The sequence below is a fragment of the Ambystoma mexicanum genome, chromosome 1p, assembly GCF_040938575.1.
Source record: "Ambystoma mexicanum isolate Mex_15411 chromosome 1p, UKY_AmexF1_1, whole genome shotgun sequence".
NCBI classification, from domain to species: Eukaryota; Metazoa; Chordata; class Amphibia; order Caudata; family Ambystomatidae; genus Ambystoma; species Ambystoma mexicanum.
In genome coordinates, this window is record NC_090921.1 from 7,125,808 (window position 1) to 7,148,466 (window position 22,659).

A 22,659-nucleotide genomic window follows, 5' to 3' on the forward strand; every position below is an offset into this window, starting at 1 on the left:
GAGCGAGCACTAAAGCTGCTCTTTGTTATGCAAAGTGCCTGATTGTCAGCAAGGAGGGCTTGGGTGTTGTGGCTTTGAAGAGATTTGGAGGGGGTGTCACCAGGACAAGGCAGGGCTGCTCGCCCTTTCTCCTTCACATAAGTGCTAAATCCAGCTGACGTGTCTCTTCCAGGATCATTAACGTTGAATGCTTGACCAGCGCAGAATCGACAGCCTGAAAAGTATCAGAAGATTCGCTAAAAGCACGGGGATATAGCTCAGTGGTAGAGCATTTGACTGCAGATCAAGAGGTCCCTGGTTCAAATCCGGGTGTCCCCTTCGACTTTTCTTAAATTTTAATAATAAATAATTGTTTATTCACAAAGATATGTGTTCCTTTTCTAATTACACTTGGCATCAGTGAACATTTACGCTTCAAGATGCATGATCAAAAAGTGTTCTGGTTTCATCCTAGTTAACATCTTGCGGACAGCAATTATGCACTTTTTAAAGTGTCCGTTTAGTGTTTTAGCTCCACTTTTGCTGCCTGCTCCTTGAGATCAAGGAACATTTGTATTTACAGAACCCAAGGGTGCTACACACTGTCCACCCCTCACCCCCCACACCTGTAAGCAAGCGGGGCACATTCAGATTGAAATTGGCCCCCAGGAGCCCTAACAAATGTTGTCCCGGTGTTGTATGCTATCCTGCATCCCCATGGTAGCTTGTGGGATACATTGTTTGGAAATCTCTGGAGCCACGCTCACTTGGATACCCCGCCCCATACAACACCGGCCCTGTGTGCGAGCACTGAACCCGCTCTTTGTTATGCAAAGTGCCTGATTGTCAGCAAGGAGGGCTTGGGCGTTGTGGCTGCTTTGAAGAGATTTGGAGGGGGTGTCACCAGGACAAGGCAGGGCTGCTTGCCCTTTCTCCTTCACATAAGTGCTAAATCCAGCTGACGTGTCTCTTCCAGGATCATTAATGTTGAATGCTTGACCAGCGCAGAATCGACAGCCTGAAAAGTATCAGAAGATTCCCTAAAAGCACGGGGATATAGCTCAGTGGTAGAGCATTTGACTGCAGATCAAGAGGTCCCTGGGTCAAATCCGGGTGTCCCCTTCTACTTTTCTTAAATTTTAATAATAAATAATTGTTTATTCACAAAGATATGTGTTCCTTTTCTAATTACACTTGGCATCAGTGAACATTTACCCTTCAAGATGCATGATCAAAAAGTGTTCTGGTTTCATCCTAGTTAACATATTGCTAACAGCAATTATGCACTTTTTAAAGTGTCCGTTTAGTGTTTTAGCTCCACTTTTGCTGCCTGCTCCTTGAGATCAAGGAACATTTGTATTTACAGAACCCAAGGGTGCTACACACTGTCCACCCCTCACCCCCCACACCTGTAAGCAAACGGGGCACATTCAGATTGAAATTGGCCCCCAGGAGCCCTAACAAATGTTGTCCCGGTGTTTTATGCTATCCTGCATCCCCATGGTAGCTTGTGGGATACATTGTTTGGAAATCTCCGGAGCCACGCTCACTTGGATACCCCGCCCCATACAACACCGGCCCTGTGAGCGAGCACTAAAGCTGCTCTTTGTTATGCAAAGTGCCTGATTGTCAGCAAGGAGGGCTTGGGTGTTGTGGCTTTGAAGAGATTTGGAGGGGGTGTCACCAGTCAAGGCAGGGCTGCTCGCCCTTTCTCCTTCACATAAGTGCAAAATCCAGCTGACGTGTCTCTTCCAGGATCATTAACGTTGAATGCTTGACCAGTGCAGAATCGACAGCCTGAAAAGTATCAGAAGATTCGCTAAAAGCACGGGGATATAGCTCAGTGGTAGAGCATTTGACTGCAGATCAAGAGGTTCCCTGGTTCAAATCCGGGTGTCCCCTTCGACTTTTCTTAAATTTTAATAATAAATAATTGTTTATTCACAAAGATATGTGTTCCTTTTCTAATTACACTTGGCATCAGTGAACATTTACGCTTCAAGATGCATGATCAAAAAGTGTTCTGGTTTCATCCTAGTTAACATCTTGCGGACAGCAATTATGCACTTTTTAAAGTGTCCGTTTAGTGTTTTAGCTCCACTTTTGCTGCCTGCTCCTTGAGATCAAGGAACATTTGTATTTACAGAACCCAAGGGTGCTACACACTGTCCACCCCTCATCCCCCACACCTGTAAGCAAGCGGGGCACATTCAGATTGAAATTGGCCCCCAGGAGCCCTAACAAATGTTGTCCCAGTGTTGTAAGCTATCCTGCATCACCCATGGTAGCTTGTGGGATACATTGTTTGGCAATCTCCGGAGCCACGCTCACTTGGATACCCCGCCCCATACAACACCGGCCCTGTGTGCGAGCACTGAACCCGCTCTTTGTTATGCAAAGTGCCTGATTGAAAGGAAGGAGGGCTTGGGCGTTGTGGCTGCTTTGAAGAGATTTGGAGGGGGTGTCACCAGGACAAGGCAGGGCTGCTCGCCCTTTCTCCTTCACATAAGTGCTAAATCCAGCTGACGTGTCTCTTCCAGGATCATTAACGTTGAATGCTTGACCAGAGCAGAATCGACAGCCTGAAAAGTATCAGAAGATTCCCTAAAATCACGGGGATATAGCTCAGTGGTAGAGCATTTGACTGCAGATCAAGAGGTCCCTGGTTCAAATCCGGGTGTCCCCTTCTACTTTTCTTAAATTTTAATAATAAATAATTGTTTATTCACAAAGATATGTGTTCCTTTTCTAATTACACTTGGCATCAGTGAACATTTACCCTTCAAGATGCATGATCAAAAAGTGTTCTGGTTTCATCCTAGTTAACATATTGCTAACAGCAATTATGCACTTTTTAAAGTGTCCGTTTAGTGTTTTAGCTCCACTTTTGCTGCCTGCTCCTTGAGATCAAGGAACATTTGTATTTACAGAACCCAAGGGTGCTACACACTATCCACCCCTCACCCCCCACACCTGTAAGCAAGCGGGGCACATTCAGATTGAAATTGGCCCCCAGGAGCCCTAACAAATGTTGTCCCGGTGTTGTATGCTATCCTGCATCCCCATGGTAGCTTGTGGGATACATTGTTTGGAAATCTCCGGAGCCACGCTCACTTGGATACCCCGCCCCATACAACACCGGCCCTGTGAGCGAGCACTAAAGCTGCTCTTTGTTATGCAAAGTGCCTGATTGTCAGCAAGGAGGGCTTGGGTGTTGTGGCTTTGAAGAGATTTGGAGCGGGTGTCACCAGGACAAGGCAGGGCTGCTCGCCCTTTCTCCTTCACATAAGTGCAAAATCCAGCTGACGTGTCTCTTCCAGGATCATTAACGTTGAATGCTTGACCAGTGCAGAATCGACAGCCTGAAAAGTATCAGAAGATTCGCTAAAAGCACGGGGATATAGTTCAGTGGTAGAGCATTTGACTGCAGATCAAGAGGTCCCTGGTTCAAATCCGGGTGTCCCCTTCGACTTTTCTTAAATTTTAATAATAAATAATTGTTTATTCACAAAGATATGTGTTCCTTTTCTAATTACACTTGGCATCAGTGAACATTTACGCTTCAAGATGCATGATAAAAAAGTGTTCTGGTTTCATCCTAGTTAACATCTTGCGGACAGCAATTATGCACTTTTTAAAGTGTCCGTTTAGTGTTTTAGCTCCACTTTTGCTGCCTGCTCCTTGAGATCAAGGAACATTTGTATTTACAGAACCCAAGGGTGCTACACACTGTCCACCCCTCGTCCCCCACACCTGTAAGGAAGCGGGGCACATTCAGATTGAAATTGGCCCCCAGGAGCCCTAACAAATGTTGTCCCAGTGTTGTACGCTATCCTGCATCACCCATGGTAGCTTGTGGGATACATTGTTTGGCAATCTCCGGAGCCACGCTCACTTGGATACCCCGCCCCATACAACACCGGCCCTGTGTGCGAGCACTGAACCCGCTCTTTGTTATGCAAAGTGCCTGATTGTCAGCAAGGAGGGCTTGGGCGTTGTGGCTGCTTTGAAGAGATTTGGAGGGGGTGTCACCAGGACAAGGCAGGGCTGCTCGCCCTTTCTCCTTCACATAAGTGCTAAATCCAGCTGACGTGTCTCTTCCAGGATCATTAACGTTGAATGCTTGACCAGAGCAGAATCGACAGCCTGAAAAGTATCAGAAGATTCCCTAAAATCACGGGGATATAGCTCAGTGGTAGAGCATTTGACTGCAGATCAAGAGGTCCCTGGTTCAAATCCGGGTGTCCCCTTCTACTTTTCTTAAATTTTAATAATAAATAATTGTTTATTCACAAAGATATGTGTTCCTTTTCTAATTACACTTGGCATCAGTGAACATTTACCCTTCAAGATGCATGATCAAAAAGTGTTCTGGTTTCATCCTAGTTAACATATTGCTAACAGCAATTATGCACTTTTTAAAGTGTCCGTTTAGTGTTTTAGCTCCACTTTTGCTGCCTGCTCCTTGAGATCAAGGAACATTTGTATTTACAGAACCCAAGGGTGCTACACACTATCCACCCCTCACCCCCCACACCTGTAAGCAAGCGGGGCACATTCAGATTGAAATTGGCCCCCAGGAGCCCTAACAAATGTTGTCCCGGTGTTGTATGCTATCCTGCATCCCCATGGTAGCTTGTGGGATACATTGTTTGGAAATCTCCGGAGCCACGCTCACTTGGATACCCCGCCCCATACAACACCGGCCCTGTGAGCGAGAACTAAAGCTGCTCTTTGTTATGCAAAGTGCCTGATTGTCAGCAAGGAGGGCTTGGGTGTTGTGGCTTTGAAGAGATTTGGAGCGGGTGTCACCAGGACAAGGCAGGGCTGCTCGCCCTTTCTCCTTCACATAAGTGCAAAATCCAGCTGACGTGTCTCTTCCAGGATCATTAACGTTGAATGCTTGACCAGTGCAGAATCGACAGCCTGAAAAGTATCAGAAGATTCGCTAAAAGCACGGGGATATAGTTCAGTGGTAGAGCATTTGACTGCAGATCAAGAGGTCCCTGGTTCAAATCCGGGTGTCCCCTTCGACTTTTCTTAAATTTTAATAATAAATAATTGTTTATTCACAAAGATATGTGTTCCTTTTCTAATTACACTTGGCATCAGTGAACATTTACGCTTCAAGATGCATGATCAAAAAGTGTTCTGGTTTCATCCTAGTTAACATCTTGCGGACAGCAATTATGCACTTTTTAAAGTGTCCGTTTAGTGTTTTAGCTCCACTTTTGCTGCCTGCTCCTTGAGATCAAGGAACATTTGTATTTACAGAACCCAAGGGTGCTACACACTGTCCACCCCTCGTCCCCCACACCTGTAAGGAAGCGGGGCACATTCAGATTGAAATTGGCCCCCAGGAGCCCTAACAAATGTTGTCCCAGTGTTGTACGCTATCCTGCATCACCCATGGTAGCTTGTGGGATACATTGTTTGGCAATCTCCGGAGCCACGCTCACTTGGATACCCCGCCCCATACAACACCGGCCCTGTGTGCGAGCACTGAACCCGCTCTTTGTTATGCAAAGTGCCTGATTGTCAGCAAGGAGGGCTTGGGCGTTGTGGCTGCTTTGAAGAGATTTGGAGGGGGTGTCACCAGGACAAGGCAGGGCTGCTCGCCCTTTCTCCTTCACATAAGTGCTAAATCCAGCTGACGTGTCTCTTCCAGGATCATTAACGTTGAATGCTTGACCAGCGCAGAATCGACAGCCTGAAAAGTATCAGAAGATTCCCTAAAAGCACGGGGATATAGCTCAGTGGTAGAGCATTTGACTGCAGATCAAGAGGTCCCTGGTTCAAATCCGGGTGTCCCCTTCTACTTTTCTTAAATTTTAATAATAAATAATTGTTTATTCACAAAGATATGTGTTCCTTTTCTAATTACACTTGGCATCAGTGAACATTTACCCTTCAAGATGCATGATCAAAAAGTGTTCTGGTTTCATCCTAGTTAACATATTGCTAACAGCAATTATGCACTTTTTAAAGTGTCCGTTTAGTGTTTTAGCTCCACTTTTGCTGCCTGCTCCTTGAGATCAAGGAACATTTGTATTTACAGAACCCAAGGGTGCTACACACTGTCCACCCCTCACCCCCCACACCTGTAAGCAAGCGGGGCACATTCAGATTGAAATTGGCCCCCAGGAGCCCTAACAAATGTTGTCCCGGTGTTGTATGCTATCCTGCATCCCCATGGTAGCTTGTGGGATACATTGTTTGGAAATCTCCGGAGCCACGCTCACTTGGATACCCCGCCCCATACAACACCGGCCCTGTGAGCGAGCACTAAAGCTGCTCTTTGTTATGCAAAGTGCCTGATTGTCAGCAAGGAGGGCTTGGGTGTTGTGGCTTTGAATAGATTTGGAGCGGGTGTCACCAGGACAAGGCAGGGCTGCTCGCCCTTTCTCCTTCACATAAGTGCAAAATCCAGCTGACGTGTCTCTTCCAGGATCATTAACGTTGAATGCTTGACCAGTGCAGAATCGACAGCCTGAAAAGTATCAGAAGATTCGCTAAAAGCACGGGGATATAGTTCAGTGGTAGAGCATTTGACTGCAGATCAAGAGGTCCCTGGTTCAAATCCGGGTGTCCCCTTCGACTTTTCTTAAATTTTAATAATAAATAATTGTTTATTCACAAAGATATGTGTTCCTTTTCTAATTACACTTGGCATCAGTGAACATTTACGCTTCAAGATGCATGATCAAAAAGTGTTCTGGTTTCATCCTAGTTAACATCTTGCGGACAGCAATTATGCACTTTTTAAAGTGTCCGTTTAGTGTTTTAGCTCCACTTTTGCTGCCTGCTCCTTGAGATCAAGGAACATTTGTATTTACAGAACCCAAGGGTGCTACACACTGTCCACCCCTCGTCCCCCACACCTGTAAGGAAGCGGGGCACATTCAGATTGAAATTGGCCCCCAGGAGCCCTAACAAATGTTCTCCCAGTGTTGTACGCTATCCTGCATCACCCATGGTAGCTTGTGGGATACATTGTTTGGCAATCTCCGGAGCCACGCTCACTTGGATACCCCGCCCCATACAACACCGGCCCTGTGTGCGAGCACTGAACCCGCTCTTTGTTATGCAAAGTGCCTGATTGTCAGCAAGGAGGGCTTGGGCGTTGTGGCTGCTTTGAAGAGATTTGGAGGGGGTGTCACCAGGACAAGGCAGGGCTGCTCGCCCTTTCTCCTTCACATAAGTGCTAAATCCAGCTGACGTGTCTCTTCCAGGATCATTAACGTTGAATGCTTGACCAGCGCAGAATCGACAGCCTGAAAAGTATCAGAAGATTCCCTAAAAGCACGGGGATATAGCTCAGTGGTAGAGCATTTGACTGCAGATCAAGAGGTCCCTGGTTCAAATCCGGGTGTCCCCTTCTACTTTTCTTAAATTTTAATAATAAATAATTGTTTATTCACAAAGATATGTGTTCCTTTTCTAATTACACTTGGCATCAGTGAACATTTACCCTTCAAGATGCATGATCAAAAAGTGTTCTGGTTTCATCCTAGTTAACATATTGCTAACAGCAATTATGCACTTTTTAAAGTGTCCGTTTAGTGTTTTAGCTCCACTTTTGCTGCCTGCTCCTTGAGATCAAGGAACATTTGTATTTACAGAACCCAAGGGTGCTACACACTGTCCACCCCTCACCCCCCACACCTGTAAGCAAGCGGGGCACATTCAGATTGAAATTGGCCCCCAGGAGCCCTAACAAATGTTGTCCCGGTGTTGTATGCTATCCTGCATCCCCATGGTAGCTTGTGGGATACATTGTTTGGAAATCTCCGGAGCCACGCTCACTTGGATACCCCGCCCCATACAACACCGGCCCTGTGAGCGAGCACTAAAGCTGCTCTTTGTTATGCAAAGTGCCTGATTGTCAGCAAGGAGGGCTTGGGTGTTGTGGCTTTGAAGAGATTTGGAGGGGGTGTCACCAGGACAAGGCAGGGCTGCTCGCCCTTTCTCCTTCACATAAGTGCTAAATCCAGCTGACGTGTCTCTTCCAGGATCATTAACGTTGAATGCTTGACCAGCGCAGAATCGACAGCCTGAAAAGTATCAGAAGATTCGCTAAAAGCACGGGGATATAGCTCAGTGGTAGAGCATTTGACTGCAGATCAAGAGGTCCCTGGTTCAAATCCGGGTGTCCCCTTCGACTTTTCTTAAATTTTAATAATAAATAATTGTTTATTCACAAAGATATGTGTTCCTTTTCTAATTACACTTGGCATCAGTGAACATTTACGCTTCAAGATGCATGATCAAAAAGTGTTCTGGTTTCATCCTAGTTAACATCTTGCGGACAGCAATTATGCACTTTTTAAAGTGTCCGTTTAGTGTTTTAGCTCCACTTTTGCTGCCTGCTCCTTGAGATCAAGGAACATTTGTATTTACAGAACCCAAGGGTGCTACACACTTTCCACCCCTCATCCCCCACACCTGTAAGCAAGCGGGGCACATTCAGATTGAAATTGGCCCCCAGGAGCCCTAACAAATGTTGTCCCAGTGTTGTACGCTATCCTGCATCACCCATGGTAGCTTGTGGGATACACTGTTTGGCAATCTCTGGAGCCACGCTCACTTGGATACCCCGCCCCATACAACACCGGCCCTGTGTGCGAGCACTGAACCCGCTCTTTGTTATGCAAAGTGCCTGATTGTCAGCAAGGAGGGCTTGGGCGTTGTGGCTGCTTTGAAGAGATTTGGAGGGGGTGTCACCAGGACAAGGCAGGGCTGCTTGCCCTTTCTCCTTCACATAAGTGCTAAATCCAGCTGACGTGTCTCTTCCAGGATCATTAATGTTGAATGCTTGACCAGCGCAGAATCGACAGCCTGAAAAGTATCAGAAGATTCCCTAAAAGCACGGGGATATAGCTCAGTGGTAGAGCATTTGACTGCAGATCAAGAGGTCCCTGGGTCAAATCCGGGTGTCCCCTTCTACTTTTCTTAAATTTTAATAATAAATAATTGTTTATTCACAAAGATATGTGTTCCTTTTCTAATTACACTTGGCATCAGTGAACATTTACCCTTCAAGATGCATGATCAAAAAGTGTTCTGGTTTCATCCTAGTTAACATATTGCTAACAGCAATTATGCACTTTTTAAAGTGTCCGTTTAGTGTTTTAGCTCCACTTTTGCTGCCTGCTCCTTGAGATCAAGGAACATTTGTATTTACAGAACCCAAGGGTGCTACACACTTTCCACCCCTCATCCCCCACACCTGTAAGCAAGCGGGGCACATTCAGATTGAAATTGGCCCCCAGGAGCCCTAACAAATGTTGTCCCAGTGTTGTACGCTATCCTGCATCACCCATGGTAGCTTGTGGGATACACTGTTTGGCAATCTCTGGAGCCACGCTCACTTGGATACCCCGCCCCATACAACACCGGCCCTGTGTGCGAGCACTGAACCCGCTCTTTGTTATGCAAAGTGCCTGATTGTCAGCAAGGAGGGCTTGGGCGTTGTGGCTGCTTTGAAGAGATTTGGAGGGGGTGTCACCAGGACAAGGCAGGGCTGCTTGCCCTTTCTCCTTCACATAAGTGCTAAATCCAGCTGACGTGTCTCTTCCAGGATCATTAATGTTGAATGCTTGACCAGCGCAGAATCGACAGCCTGAAAAGTATCAGAAGATTCCCTAAAAGCACGGGGATATAGCTCAGTGGTAGAGCATTTGACTGCAGATCAAGAGGTCCCTGGGTCAAATCCGGGTGTCCCCTTCTACTTTTCTTAAATTTTAATAATAAATAATTGTTTATTCACAAAGATATGTGTTCCTTTTCTAATTACACTTGGCATCAGTGAACATTTACCCTTCAAGATGCATGATCAAAAAGTGTTCTGGTTTCATCCTAGTTAACATATTGCTAACAGCAATTATGCACTTTTTAAAGTGTCCGTTTAGTGTTTTAGCTCCACTTTTGCTGCCTGCTCCTTGAGATCAAGGAACATTTGTATTTACAGAACCCAAGGGTGCTACACACTGTCCACCCCTCACCCCCCACACCTGTAAGCAAGCGGGGCACATTCAGATTGAAATTGGCCCCCAGGAGCCCTAACAAATGTTGTCCCGGTGTTGTATGCTATCCTGCATCCCCATGGTAGCTTGTGGGATACATTGTTTGGAAATCTCCGGAGCCACGCTCACTTGGATACCCCGCCCCATACAACACCGGCCCTGTGAGCGAGCACTAAAGCTGCTCTTTGTTATGCAAAGTGCCTGATTGTCAGCAAGGAGGGCTTGGGTGTTGTGGCTTTGAAGAGATTTGGAGGGGGTGTCACCAGGACAAGGCAGGGCTGCTCGCCCTTTCTCCTTCACATAAGTGCTAAATCCAGCTGACGTGTCTCTTCCAGGATCATTAACGTTGAATGCTTGACCAGCGCAGAATCGACAGCCTGAAAAGTATCAGAAGATTCGCTAAAAGCACGGGGATATAGCTCAGTGGTAGAGCATTTGACTGCAGATCAAGAGGTCCCTGGTTCAAATCCGGGTGTCCCCTTCGACTTTTCTTAAATTTTAATAATAAATAATTGTTTATTCACAAAGATATGTGTTCCTTTTCTAATTACACTTGGCATCAGTGAACATTTACGCTTCAAGATGCATGATCAAAAAGTGTTCTGGTTTCATCCTAGTTAACATCTTGCGGACAGCAATTATGCACTTTTTAAAGTGTCCGTTTAGTGTTTTAACTCCACTTTTGCTGCCTGCTCCTTGAGATCAAGGAACATTTGTATTTACAGAACCCAAGGGTGCTACACACTGTCCACCCCTCACCCCCCACACCTGTAAGCAAGCGGGGCACATTCAGATTGAAATTGGCCCCCAGGAGCCCTAACAAATGTTGTCCCGGTGTTGTATGCTATCCTGCATCCCCATGGTAGCTTGTGGGATACATTGTTTGGAAATCTCTGGAGCCACGCTCACTTGGATACCCCGCCCCATACAACACCGGCCCTGTGTGCGAGCACTGAACCCGCTCTTTGTTATGCAAAGTGCCTGATTGTCAGCAAGGAGGGCTTGGGCGTTGTGGCTGCTTTGAAGAGATTTGGAGGGGGTGTCACCAGGACAAGGCAGGGCTGCTTGCCCTTTCTCCTTCACATAAGTGCTAAATCCAGCTGACGTGTCTCTTCCAGGATCATTAATGTTGAATGCTTGACCAGCGCAGAATCGACAGCCTGAAAAGTATCAGAAGATTCCCTAAAAGCACGGGGATATAGCTCAGTGGTAGAGCATTTGACTGCAGATCAAGAGGTCCCTGGGTCAAATCCGGGTGTCCCCTTCTACTTTTCTTAAATTTTAATAATAAATAATTGTTTATTCACAAAGATATGTGTTCCTTTTCTAATTACACTTGGCATCAGTGAACATTTACCCTTCAAGATGCATGATCAAAAAGTGTTCTGGTTTCATCCTAGTTAACATATTGCTAACAGCAATTATGCACTTTTTAAAGTGTCCGTTTAGTGTTTTAGCTCCACTTTTGCTGCCTGCTCCTTGAGATCAAGGAACATTTGTATTTACAGAACCCAAGGGTGCTACACACTGTCCACCCCTCACCCCCCACACCTGTAAGCAAACGGGGCACATTCAGATTGAAATTGGCCCCCAGGAGCCCTAACAAATGTTGTCCCGGTGTTTTATGCTATCCTGCATCCCCATGGTAGCTTGTGGGATACATTGTTTGGAAATCTCCGGAGCCACGCTCACTTGGATACCCCGCCCCATACAACACCGGCCCTGTGAGCGAGCACTAAAGCTGCTCTTTGTTATGCAAAGTGCCTGATTGTCAGCAAGGAGGGCTTGGGTGTTGTGGCTTTGAAGAGATTTGGAGGGGGTGTCACCAGGACAAGGCAGGGCTGCTCGCCCTTTCTCCTTCACATAAGTGCAAAATCCAGCTGACGTGTCTCTTCCAGGATCATTAACGTTGAATGCTTGACCAGTGCAGAATCGACAGCCTGAAAAGTATCAGAAGATTCGCTAAAAGCACGGGGATATAGCTCAGTGGTAGAGCATTTGACTGCAGATCAAGAGGTTCCCTGGTTCAAATCCGGGTGTCCCCTTCGACTTTTCTTAAATTTTAATAATAAATAATTGTTTATTCACAAAGATATGTGTTCCTTTTCTAATTACACTTGGCATCAGTGAACATTTACGCTTCAAGATGCATGATCAAAAAGTGTTCTGGTTTCATCCTAGTTAACATCTTGCGGACAGCAATTATGCACTTTTTAAAGTGTCCGTTTAGTGTTTTAGCTCCACTTTTGCTGCCTGCTCCTTGAGATCAAGGAACATTTGTATTTACAGAACCCAAGGGTGCTACACACTGTCCACCCCTCATCCCCCACACCTGTAAGCAAGCGGGGCACATTCAGATTGAAATTGGCCCCCAGGAGCCCTAACAAATGTTGTCCCAGTGTTGTAAGCTATCCTGCATCACCCATGGTAGCTTGTGGGATACATTGTTTGGCAATCTCCGGAGCCACGCTCACTTGGATACCCCGCCCCATACAACACCGGCCCTGTGTGCGAGCACTGAACCCGCTCTTTGTTATGCAAAGTGCCTGATTGTCAGGAAGGAGGGCTTGGGCGTTGTGGCTGCTTTGAAGAGATTTGGAGGGGGTGTCACCAGGACAAGGCAGGGCTGCTCGCCCTTTCTCCTTCACATAAGTGCTAAATCCAGCTGACGTGTCTCTTCCAGGATCATTAACGTTGAATGCTTGACCAGAGCAGAATCGACAGCCTGAAAAGTATCAGAAGATTCCCTAAAATCACGGGGATATAGCTCAGTGGTAGAGCATTTGACTGCAGATCAAGAGGTCCCTGGTTCAAATCCGGGTGTCCCCTTCGACTTTTCTTAAATTTTAATAATAAATAATTGTTTATTCACAAAGATATGTGTTCCTTTTCTAATTACACTTGGCATCAGTGAACATTTACGCTTCAAGATGCATGATCAAAAAGTGTTCTGGTTTCATCCTAGTTAACATCTTGCGGACAGCAATTATGCACTTTTTAAAGTGTCCGTTTAGTGTTTTAGCTCCACTTTTGCTGCCTGCTCCTTGAGATCAAGGAACATTTGTATTTACAGAACCCAAGGGTGCTACACACTTTCCACCCCTCATCCCCCACACCTGTAAGCAAGCGGGGCACATTCAGATTGAAATTGGCCCCCAGGAGCCCTAACAAATGTTGTCCCAGTGTTGTACGCTATCCTGCATCACCCATGGTAGCTTGTGGGATACACTGTTTGGCAATCTCTGGAGCCACGCTCACTTGGATACCCCGCCCCATACAACACCGGCCCTGTGTGCGAGCACTGAACCCGCTCTTTGTTATGCAAAGTGCCTGATTGTCAGCAAGGAGGGCTTGGGCGTTGTGGCTGCTTTGAAGAGATTTGGAGGGGGTGTCACCAGGACAAGGCAGGGCTGCTTGCCCTTTCTCCTTCACATAAGTGCTAAATCCAGCTGACGTGTCTCTTCCAGGATCATTAATGTTGAATGCTTGACCAGCGCAGAATCGACAGCCTGAAAAGTATCAGAAGATTCCCTAAAAGCACGGGGATATAGCTCAGTGGTAGAGCATTTGACTGCAGATCAAGAGGTCCCTGGGTCAAATCCGGGTGTCCCCTTCTCCTTTTCTTAAATTTTAATAATAAATAATTGTTTATTCACAAAGATATGTGTTCCTTTTCTAATTACACTTGGCATCAGTGAACATTTACCCTTCAAGATGCATGATCAAAAAGTGTTCTGGTTTCATCCTAGTTAACATATTGCTAACAGCAATTATGCACTTTTTAAAGTGTCCGTTTAGTGTTTTAGCTCCACTTTTGCTGCCTGCTCCTTGAGATCAAGGAACATTTGTATTTACAGAACCCAAGGGTGCTACACACTTTCCACCCCTCATCCCCCACACCTGTAAGCAAGCGGGGCACATTCAGATTGAAATTGGCCCCCAGGAGCCCTAACAAATGTTGTCCCAGTGTTGTACGCTATCCTGCATCACCCATGGTAGCTTGTGGGATACACTGTTTGGCAATCTCTGGAGCCACGCTCACTTGGATACCCCGCCCCATACAACACCGGCCCTGTGTGCGAGCACTGAACCCGCTCTTTGTTATGCAAAGTGCCTGATTGTCAGCAAGGAGGGCTTGGGCGTTGTGGCTGCTTTGAAGAGATTTGGAGGGGGTGTCACCAGGACAAGGCAGGGCTGCTTGCCCTTTCTCCTTCACATAAGTGCTAAATCCAGCTGACGTGTCTCTTCCAGGATCATTAATGTTGAATGCTTGACCAGCGCAGAATCGACAGCCTGAAAAGTATCAGAAGATTCCCTAAAAGCACGGGGATATAGCTCAGTGGTAGAGCATTTGACTGCAGATCAAGAGGTCCCTGGGTCAAATCCGGGTGTCCCCTTCTACTTTTCTTAAATTTTAATAATAAATAATTGTTTATTCACAAAGATATGTGTTCCTTTTCTAATTACACTTGGCATCAGTGAACATTTACCCTTCAAGATGCATGATCAAAAAGTGTTCTGGTTTCATCCTAGTTAACATATTGCTAACAGCAATTATGCACTTTTTAAAGTGTCCGTTTAGTGTTTTAGCTCCACTTTTGCTGCCTGCTCCTTGAGATCAAGGAACATTTGTATTTACAGAACCCAAGGGTGCTACACACTGTCCACCCCTCACCCCCCACACCTGTAAGCAAGCAAGGCACATTCAGATTGAAATTGGCCCCCAGGAGCCCTAACAAATGTTGTCCCGGTGTTGTATGCTATCCTGCATCCCCATGGTAGCTTGTGGGATACATTGTTTGGAAATCTCCGGAGCCACGCTCACTTGGATACCCCGCCCCATACAACACCGGCCCTGTGAGCGAGCACTAAAGCTGCTCTTTGTTATGCAAAGTGCCTGATTGTCAGCAAGGAGGGCTTGGGTGTTGTGGCTTTGAAGAGATTTGGAGGGGGTGTCACCAGGACAAGGCAGGGCTGCTCGCCCTTTCTCCTTCACATAAGTGCTAAATCCAGCTGACGTGTCTCTTCCAGGATCATTAACGTTGAATGCTTGACCAGCGCAGAATCGACAGCCTGAAAAGTATCAGAAGATTCGCTAAAAGCACGGGGATATAGCTCAGTGGTAGAGCATTTGACTGCAGATCAAGAGGTCCCTGGTTCAAATCCGGGTGTCCCCTTCGACTTTTCTTAAATTTTAATAATAAATAATTGTTTATTCACAAAGATATGTGTTCCTTTTCTAATTACACTTGGCATCAGTGAACATTTACGCTTCAAGATGCATGATCAAAAAGTGTTCTGGTTTCATCCTAGTTAACATCTTGCGGACAGCAATTATGCACTTTTTAAAGTGTCCGTTTAGTGTTTTAGCTCCACTTTTGCTGCCTGCTCCTTGAGATCAAGGAACATTTGTATTTACAGAACCCAAGGGTGCTACACACTGTCCACCCCTCACCCCCCACACCTGTAAGCAAGCGGGGCACATTCAGATTGAAATTGGCCCCCAGGAGCCCTAACAAATGTTGTCCCGGTGTTGTATGCTATCCTGCATCCCCATGGTAGCTTGTGGGATACATTGTTTGGAAATCTCTGGAGCCACGCTCACTTGGATACCCCGCCCCATACAACACCGGCCCTGTGTGCGAGCACTGAACCCGCTCTTTGTTATGCAAAGTGCCTGATTGTCAGCAAGGAGGGCTTGGGCGTTGTGGCTGCTTTGAAGAGATTTGGAGGGGGTGTCACCAGGACAAGGCAGGGCTGCTTGCCCTTTCTCCTTCACATAAGTGCTAAATCCAGCTGACGTGTCTCTTCCAGGATCATTAATGTTGAATGCTTGACCAGCGCAGAATCGACAGCCTGAAAAGTATCAGAAGATTCCCTAAAAGCACGGGGATATAGCTCAGTGGTAGAGCATTTGACTGCAGATCAAGAGGTCCCTGGGTCAAATCCGGGTGTCCCCTTCTACTTTTCTTAAATTTTAATAATAAATAATTGTTTATTCACAAAGATATGTGTTCCTTTTCTAATTACACTTGGCATCAGTGAACATTTACCCTTCAAGATGCATGATCAAAAAGTGTTCTGGTTTCATCCTAGTTAACATATTGCTAACAGCAATTATGCACTTTTTAAAGTGTCCGTTTAGTGTTTTAGCTCCACTTTTGCTGCCTGCTCCTTGAGATCAAGGAACATTTGTATTTACAGAACCCAAGGGTGCTACACACTGTCCACCCCTCACCCCCCACACCTGTAAGCAAACGGGGCACATTCAGATTGAAATTGGCCCCCAGGAGCCCTAACAAATGTTGTCCCGGTGTTTTATGCTATCCTGCATCCCCATGGTAGCTTGTGGGATACATTGTTTGGAAATCTCCGGAGCCACGCTCACTTGGATACCCCGCCCCATACAACACCGGCCCTGTGAGCGAGCACTAAAGCTGCTCTTTGTTATGCAAAGTGCCTGATTGTCAGCAAGGAGGGCTTGGGTGTTGTGGCTTTGAAGAGATTTGGAGGGGGTGTCACCAGGACAAGGCAGGGCTGCTCGCCCTTTCTCCTTCACATAAGTGCAAAATCCAGCTGACGTGTCTCTTCCAGGATCATTAACGTTGAATGCTTGACCAGTGCAGAATCGACAGCCTGAAAAGTATCAGAAGATTCGCTAAAAGCACGGGGATATAGCTCAGTGGTAGAGCATTTGACTGCAGATCAAGAGGTTCCCTGGTTCAAATCCGGGTGTCCCCTTCGACTTTTCTTAAATTTTAATAATAAATAATTGTTTATTCACAAAGATATGTGTTCCTTTTCTAATTACACTTGGCATCAGTGAACATTTACGCTTCAAGATGCATGATCAAAAAGTGTTCTGGTTTCATCCTAGTTAACATCTTGCGGACAGCAATTATGCACTTTTTAAAGTGTCCGTTTAGTGTTTTAGCTCCACTTTTGCTGCCTGCTCCTTGAGATCAAGGAACATTTGTATTTACAGAACCCAAGGGTGCTACACACTGTCCACCCCTCATCCCCCACACCTGTAAGCAAGCGGGGCACATTCAGATTGAAATTGGCCCCCAGGAGCCCTAACAAATGTTGTCCCAGTGTTGTAAGCTATCCTGCATCACCCATGGTAGCTTGTGGGATACATTGTTTGGCAATCTCCGGAGCCACGCTCACTTGGATACCCCGCCCCATACAACACCGGCCCTGTGTGCGAGCACTGAACCCGCTCTTTGTTATGCAAAGTGCCTGATTGTCAGGAAGGAGGGCTTGGGCGTTGTGGCTGCTTTGAAGAGATTTGGAGGGGGTGTCACCAGGACAAGGCAGGGCTGCTCGCCCTTTCTCCTTCACATAAGTGCTAAATCCAGCTGACGTGTCTCTTCCAGGATCATTAACGTTGAATGCTTGACCAGAGCAGAATCGACAGCCTGAAAAGTATCAGAAGATTCCCTAAAATCACGGGGATATAGCTCAGTGGTAGAGCATTTGACTGCAGATCAAGAGGTCCCTGGTTCAAATCCGGGTGTCCCCTTCTACTTTTCTTAAATTTTAATAATAAATAATTGTTTATTCACAAAGATATGTGTTCCTTTTCTAATTACACTTGGCATCAGTGAACATTTACCCTTCAAGATGCATGATCAAAAAGTGTTCTGGTTTCATCCTAGTTAACATATTGCTAACAGCAATTATGCACTTTTTAAAGTGTCCGTTTAGTGTTTTAGCTCCACTTTTGCTGCCTGCTCCTTGAGATCAAGGAACATTTGTATTTACAGAACCCAAGGGTGCTACACACTGTCCACCCCTCACCCCCCACACCTGTAAGCAAGCGGGGCACATTCAGATTGAAATTGGCCCCCAGGAGCCCTAACAAATGTTGTCCCGGTGTTGTATGCTATCCTGCATCCCCATGGTAGCTTGTGGGATACATTGTTTGGAAATCTCCGGAGCCACGCTCACTTGGATACCCCGCCCCATACAACACCGGCCCTGTGAGCGAGCACTAAAGCTGCTCTTTGTTATGCAAAGTGCCTGATTGTCAGCAAGGAGGGCTTGGGTGTTGTGGCTTTGAAGAGATTTGGAGCGGGTGTCACCAGGACAAGGCAGGGCTGCTCGCCCTTTCTCCTTCACATAAGTGCAAAATCCAGCTGACGTGTCTCTTCCAGGATCATTAACGTTGAATGCTTGACCAGTGCAGAATCGACAGCCTGAAAAGTATCAGAAGATCCGCTAAAAGCACGGGGATATAGTTCAGTGGTAGAGCATTTGACTGCAGATCAAGAGGTCCCTGGTTCAAATCCGGGTGTCCCCTTCGACTTTTCTTAAATTTTAATAATAAATAATTGTTTATTCACAAAGATATGTGTTCCTTTTCTAATTACACTTGGCATCAGTGAACATTTACGCTTCAAGATGCATGATCAAAAAGTGTTCTGGTTTCATCCTAGTTAACATCTTGCGGACAGCAATTATGCACTTTTTAAAGTGTCCGTTTAGTGTTTTAGCTCCACTTTTGCTGCCTGCTCCTTGAGATCAAGGAACATTTGTATTTACAGAACCCAAGGGTGCTACACACTGTCCACCCCTCGTCCCCCACACCTGTAAGGAAGCGGGGCACATTCAGATTGAAATTGGCCCCCAGGAGCCCTAACAAATGTTGTCCCAGTGTTGTACGCTATCCTGCATCACCCATGGTAGCTTGTGGGATACATTGTTTGGCAATCTCCGGAGCCACGCTCACTTGGATACCCCGCCCCATACAACACCGGCCCTGTGTGCGAGCACTGAACCCGCTCTTTGTTGTGCAAAGTGCCTGATTGTCAGCAAGGAGGGCTTGGGCGTTGTGGCTGCTTTGAAGAGATTTGGAGGGGGTGTCACCAGGACAAGGCAGGGCTGCTCGCCCTTTCTCCTTCACATAAGTGCTAAATCCAGCTGACGTGTCTCTTCCAGGATCATTAACGTTGAATGCTTGACCAGAGCAGAATCGACAGCCTGAAAAGTATCAGAAGATTCCCTAAAATCACGGGGATATAGCTCAGTGGTAGAGCATTTGACTGCAGATCAAGAGGTCCCTGGTTCAAATCCGGGTGTCCCCTTCTACTTTTCTTAAATTTTAATAATAAATAATTGTTTATTCACAAAGATATGTGTTCCTTTTCTAATTACACTTGGCATCAGTGAACATTTACCCTTCAAGATGCATGATCAAAAAGTGTTCTGGTTTCATCCTAGTTAACATATTGCTAACAGCAATTATGCACTTTTTAAAGTGTCCGTTTAGTGTTTTAGCTCCACTTTTGCTGCCTGCTCCTTGAGATCAAGGAACATTTGTATTTACAGAACCCAAGGGTGCTACACACTATCCACCCCTCACCCCCCACACCTGTAAGCAAGCGGGGCACATTCAGATTGAAATTGGCCCCCAGGAGCCCTAACAAATGTTGTCCCGGTGTTGTATGCTATCCTGCATCCCCATGGTAGCTTGTGGGATACATTGTTTGGAAATCTCCGGAGCCACGCTCACTTGGATACCCCGCCCCATACAACACCGGCCCTGTGAGCGAGCACTAAAGCTGCTCTTTGTTATGCAAAGTGCCTGATTGTCAGCAAGGAGGGCTTGGGTGTTGTGGCTTTGAAGAGATTTGGAGCGGGTGTCACCAGGACAAGGCAGGGCTGCTCGCCCTTTCTCCTTCACATAAGTGCAAAATCCAGCTGACGTGTCTCTTCCAGGATCATTAACGTTGAATGCTTGACCAGTGCAGAATCGACAGCCTGAAAAGTATCAGAAGATTCGCTAAAAGCACGGGGATATAGTTCAGTGGTAGAGCATTTGACTGCAGATCAAGAGGTCCCTGGTTCAAATCCGGGTGTCCCCTTCGACTTTTCTTAAATTTTAATAATAAATAATTGTTTATTCACAAAGATATGTGTTCCTTTTCTAATTACACTTGGCATCAGTGAACATTTACGCTTCAAGATGCATGATCAAAAAGTGTTCTGGTTTCATCCTAGTTAACATCTTGCGGACAGCAATTATGCACTTTTTAAAGTGTCCGTTTAGTGTTTTAGCTCCACTTTTGCTGCCTGCTCCTTGAGATCAAGGAACATTTGTATTTACAGAACCCAAGGGTGCTACACACTGTCCACCCCTCGTCCCCCACACCTGTAAGGAAGCGGGGCACATTCAGATTGAAATTGGCCCCCAGGAGCCCTAACAAATGTTGTCCCAGTGTTGTACGCTATCCTGCATCACCCATGGTAGCTTGTGGGATACATTGTTTGGCAATCTCCGGAGCCACGCTCACTTGGATACCCCGCCCCATACAACACCGGCCCTGTGTGCGAGCACTGAACCCGCTCTTTGTTATGCAAAGTGCCTGATTGTCAGCAAGGAGGGCTTGGGCGTTGTGGCTGCTTTGAAGAGATTTGGAGGGGGTGTCACCAGGACAAGGCAGGGCTGCTCGCCCTTTCTCCTTCACATAAGTGCTAAATCCAGCTGACGTGTCTCTTCCAGGATCATTAACGTTGAATGCTTGACCAGCGCAGAATCGACAGCCTGAAAAGTATCAGAAGATTCCCTAAAAGCATGGGGATATAGCTCAGTGGTAGAGCATTTGACTGCAGATCAAGAGGTCCCTGGTTCAAATCCGGGTGTCCCCTTCTACTTTTCTTAAATTTTAATAATAAATAATTGTTTATTCACAAAGATATGTGTTCCTTTTCTAATTACACTTGGCATCAGTGAACATTTACCCTTCAAGATGCATGATCAAAAAGTGTTCTGGTTTCATCCTAGTTAACATATTGCTAACAGCAATTATGCACTTTTTAAAGTGTCCGTTTAGTGTTTTAGCTCCACTTTTGCTGCCTGCTCCTTGAGATCAAGGAACATTTGTATTTACAGAACCCAAGGGTGCTACACACTGTCCACCCCTCACCCCCCACACCTGTAAGCAAGCGGGGCACATTCAGATTGAAATTGGCCCCCAGGAGCCCTAACAAATGTTGTCCCGGTGTTGTATGCTATCCTGCATCCCCATGGTAGCTTGTGGGATACATTGTTTGGAAATCTCCGGAGCCACGCTCACTTGGATACCCCGCCCCATACAACACCGGCCCTGTGAGCGAGCACTAAAGCTGCTCTTTGTTATGCAAAGTGCCTGATTGTCAGCAAGGAGGGCTTGGGTGTTGTGGCTTTGAAGAGATTTGGAGGGGGTGTCACCAGGACAAGGCAGGGCTGCTCGCCCTTTCTCCTTCACATAAGTGCTAAATCCAGCTGACGTGTCTCTTCCAGGATCATTAACGTTGAATGCTTGACCAGCGCAGAATCGACAGCCTGAAAAGTATCAGAAGATTCGCTAAAAGCACGGGGATATAGCTCAGTGGTAGAGCATTTGACTGCAGATCAAGAGGTCCCTGGTTCAAATCCGGGTGTCCCCTTCGACTTTTCTTAAATTTTAATAATAAATAATTGTTTATTCACAAAGATATGTGTTCCTTTTCTAATTACACTTGGCATCAGTGAACATTTACGCTTCAAGATGCATGATCAAAAAGTGTTCTGGTTTCATCCTAGTTAACATCTTGCGGACAGCAATTATGCACTTTTTAAAGTGTCCGTTTAGTGTTTTAGCTCCACTTTTGCTGCCTGCTCCTTGAGATCAAGGAACATTTGTATTTACAGAACCCAAGGGTGCTACACACTGTCCACCCCTCATCCCCCACACCTGTAAGCAAGCGGGGCACATTCAGATTGAAATTGGCCCCCAGGAGCCCTAACAAATGTTGTCCCAGTGTTGTAAGCTATCCTGCATCACCCATGGTAGCTTGTGGGATACATTGTTTGGCAATCTCCGGAGCCACGCTCACTTGGATACCCCGCCCCATACAACACCGGCCCTGTGTGCGAGCACTGAACCCGCTCTTTGTTATGCAAAGTGCCTGATTGTCAGCAAGGAGGGCTTGGGCGTTGTGGCTGCTTTGAAGAGATTTGGAGGGGGTGTCACCAGGACAAGGCAGGGCTGCTCGCCCTTTCTCCTTCACATAAGTGCTAAATCCAGCTGACGTGTCTCTTCCAGGATCATTAACGTTGAATGCTTGACCAGCGCAGAATCGACAGGCTGAAAAGTATCAGAAGATGCCCTAAAAGCACGGGGATATAGCTCAGTGGTAGAGCATTTGACTGCAGATCAAGAGGTCCCTGGTTCAAATCCGGGTGTCCCCTTCGACTTTTCTTAAATTTTAATAATAAATAATTGTTTATTCACAAAGATATGTGTTCCTTTTCTAATTACACTTGGCATCAGTGAACATTTACCCTTCAAGATGCATGATCAAAAAGTGTTCTGGTTTCATCCTAGTTAACATATTGCTAACAGCAATTATGCACTTTTTAAAGTGTCCGTTTAGTGTTTTAGCTCCACTTTTGCTGCCTGCTCCTTGAGATCAAGGAACATTTGTATTTACAGAACCCAAGGGTGCTACACACTGTCCACCCCTCACCCCCCACACCTGTAAGCAAGCGGGGCACATTCAGATTGAAATTGGCCCCCAGGAGCCCTAACAAATGTTGTCCCGGTGTTGTATGCTATCCTGCATCCCCATGGTAGCTTGTGGGATACATTGTTTGGAAATCTCCGAAGCCACGCTCACTTGGATACCC

General features: G+C 46.3%; 29 non-coding genes across 29 annotated transcripts; all 29 read left to right on the forward strand.

The window, feature by feature from the left end:
• The first annotated feature begins 246 nt into the window (after window positions 1-246).
• TRNAC-GCA (transfer RNA cysteine (anticodon GCA)) lies at window positions 247-318 on the forward strand. Its single transcript has one exon. It is a non-coding gene; the product is annotated as a tRNA-Cys (tRNA).
• A 711-nt stretch (window positions 319-1,029) lies between these two features.
• Window positions 1,030-1,101, forward strand: TRNAC-GCA (transfer RNA cysteine (anticodon GCA)). The gene has a single exon. It is a non-coding gene; the product is annotated as a tRNA-Cys (tRNA).
• Window positions 1,102-1,808: 707 nt separating this feature from the next.
• Window positions 1,809-1,881, forward strand: TRNAC-GCA (transfer RNA cysteine (anticodon GCA)). The gene has a single exon. It is a non-coding gene; the product is annotated as a tRNA-Cys (tRNA).
• A 712-nt stretch (window positions 1,882-2,593) lies between these two features.
• Window positions 2,594-2,665, forward strand: TRNAC-GCA (transfer RNA cysteine (anticodon GCA)). Its single transcript has one exon. It is a non-coding gene; the product is annotated as a tRNA-Cys (tRNA).
• A 708-nt stretch (window positions 2,666-3,373) lies between these two features.
• TRNAC-GCA (transfer RNA cysteine (anticodon GCA)) lies at window positions 3,374-3,445 on the forward strand. The gene has a single exon. It is a non-coding gene; the product is annotated as a tRNA-Cys (tRNA).
• A 712-nt stretch (window positions 3,446-4,157) lies between these two features.
• On the forward strand, window positions 4,158-4,229 carry TRNAC-GCA (transfer RNA cysteine (anticodon GCA)). Its single transcript has one exon. It is a non-coding gene; the product is annotated as a tRNA-Cys (tRNA).
• Window positions 4,230-4,937: 708 nt separating this feature from the next.
• TRNAC-GCA (transfer RNA cysteine (anticodon GCA)) lies at window positions 4,938-5,009 on the forward strand. The gene has a single exon. It is a non-coding gene; the product is annotated as a tRNA-Cys (tRNA).
• Window positions 5,010-5,721: 712 nt separating this feature from the next.
• Window positions 5,722-5,793, forward strand: TRNAC-GCA (transfer RNA cysteine (anticodon GCA)). Its single transcript has one exon. It is a non-coding gene; the product is annotated as a tRNA-Cys (tRNA).
• A 708-nt stretch (window positions 5,794-6,501) lies between these two features.
• TRNAC-GCA (transfer RNA cysteine (anticodon GCA)) lies at window positions 6,502-6,573 on the forward strand. The gene has a single exon. It is a non-coding gene; the product is annotated as a tRNA-Cys (tRNA).
• A 712-nt stretch (window positions 6,574-7,285) lies between these two features.
• TRNAC-GCA (transfer RNA cysteine (anticodon GCA)) lies at window positions 7,286-7,357 on the forward strand. Its single transcript has one exon. It is a non-coding gene; the product is annotated as a tRNA-Cys (tRNA).
• A 708-nt stretch (window positions 7,358-8,065) lies between these two features.
• Window positions 8,066-8,137, forward strand: TRNAC-GCA (transfer RNA cysteine (anticodon GCA)). Its single transcript has one exon. It is a non-coding gene; the product is annotated as a tRNA-Cys (tRNA).
• Window positions 8,138-8,849: 712 nt separating this feature from the next.
• Window positions 8,850-8,921, forward strand: TRNAC-GCA (transfer RNA cysteine (anticodon GCA)). The gene has a single exon. It is a non-coding gene; the product is annotated as a tRNA-Cys (tRNA).
• A 712-nt stretch (window positions 8,922-9,633) lies between these two features.
• TRNAC-GCA (transfer RNA cysteine (anticodon GCA)) lies at window positions 9,634-9,705 on the forward strand. Its single transcript has one exon. It is a non-coding gene; the product is annotated as a tRNA-Cys (tRNA).
• A 708-nt stretch (window positions 9,706-10,413) lies between these two features.
• TRNAC-GCA (transfer RNA cysteine (anticodon GCA)) lies at window positions 10,414-10,485 on the forward strand. The gene has a single exon. It is a non-coding gene; the product is annotated as a tRNA-Cys (tRNA).
• A 711-nt stretch (window positions 10,486-11,196) lies between these two features.
• Window positions 11,197-11,268, forward strand: TRNAC-GCA (transfer RNA cysteine (anticodon GCA)). The gene has a single exon. It is a non-coding gene; the product is annotated as a tRNA-Cys (tRNA).
• Window positions 11,269-11,976: 708 nt separating this feature from the next.
• TRNAC-GCA (transfer RNA cysteine (anticodon GCA)) lies at window positions 11,977-12,049 on the forward strand. The gene has a single exon. It is a non-coding gene; the product is annotated as a tRNA-Cys (tRNA).
• A 712-nt stretch (window positions 12,050-12,761) lies between these two features.
• Window positions 12,762-12,833, forward strand: TRNAC-GCA (transfer RNA cysteine (anticodon GCA)). Its single transcript has one exon. It is a non-coding gene; the product is annotated as a tRNA-Cys (tRNA).
• Window positions 12,834-13,545: 712 nt separating this feature from the next.
• Window positions 13,546-13,617, forward strand: TRNAC-GCA (transfer RNA cysteine (anticodon GCA)). The gene has a single exon. It is a non-coding gene; the product is annotated as a tRNA-Cys (tRNA).
• Window positions 13,618-14,329: 712 nt separating this feature from the next.
• Window positions 14,330-14,401, forward strand: TRNAC-GCA (transfer RNA cysteine (anticodon GCA)). The gene has a single exon. It is a non-coding gene; the product is annotated as a tRNA-Cys (tRNA).
• A 708-nt stretch (window positions 14,402-15,109) lies between these two features.
• Window positions 15,110-15,181, forward strand: TRNAC-GCA (transfer RNA cysteine (anticodon GCA)). Its single transcript has one exon. It is a non-coding gene; the product is annotated as a tRNA-Cys (tRNA).
• Window positions 15,182-15,892: 711 nt separating this feature from the next.
• Window positions 15,893-15,964, forward strand: TRNAC-GCA (transfer RNA cysteine (anticodon GCA)). The gene has a single exon. It is a non-coding gene; the product is annotated as a tRNA-Cys (tRNA).
• Window positions 15,965-16,672: 708 nt separating this feature from the next.
• Window positions 16,673-16,745, forward strand: TRNAC-GCA (transfer RNA cysteine (anticodon GCA)). The gene has a single exon. It is a non-coding gene; the product is annotated as a tRNA-Cys (tRNA).
• A 712-nt stretch (window positions 16,746-17,457) lies between these two features.
• On the forward strand, window positions 17,458-17,529 carry TRNAC-GCA (transfer RNA cysteine (anticodon GCA)). The gene has a single exon. It is a non-coding gene; the product is annotated as a tRNA-Cys (tRNA).
• Window positions 17,530-18,237: 708 nt separating this feature from the next.
• Window positions 18,238-18,309, forward strand: TRNAC-GCA (transfer RNA cysteine (anticodon GCA)). The gene has a single exon. It is a non-coding gene; the product is annotated as a tRNA-Cys (tRNA).
• Window positions 18,310-19,021: 712 nt separating this feature from the next.
• On the forward strand, window positions 19,022-19,093 carry TRNAC-GCA (transfer RNA cysteine (anticodon GCA)). Its single transcript has one exon. It is a non-coding gene; the product is annotated as a tRNA-Cys (tRNA).
• Window positions 19,094-19,801: 708 nt separating this feature from the next.
• On the forward strand, window positions 19,802-19,873 carry TRNAC-GCA (transfer RNA cysteine (anticodon GCA)). The gene has a single exon. It is a non-coding gene; the product is annotated as a tRNA-Cys (tRNA).
• A 712-nt stretch (window positions 19,874-20,585) lies between these two features.
• On the forward strand, window positions 20,586-20,657 carry TRNAC-GCA (transfer RNA cysteine (anticodon GCA)). The gene has a single exon. It is a non-coding gene; the product is annotated as a tRNA-Cys (tRNA).
• Window positions 20,658-21,365: 708 nt separating this feature from the next.
• Window positions 21,366-21,437, forward strand: TRNAC-GCA (transfer RNA cysteine (anticodon GCA)). The gene has a single exon. It is a non-coding gene; the product is annotated as a tRNA-Cys (tRNA).
• Window positions 21,438-22,149: 712 nt separating this feature from the next.
• Window positions 22,150-22,221, forward strand: TRNAC-GCA (transfer RNA cysteine (anticodon GCA)). Its single transcript has one exon. It is a non-coding gene; the product is annotated as a tRNA-Cys (tRNA).
• Window positions 22,222-22,659: the final 438 nt, after the last annotated feature.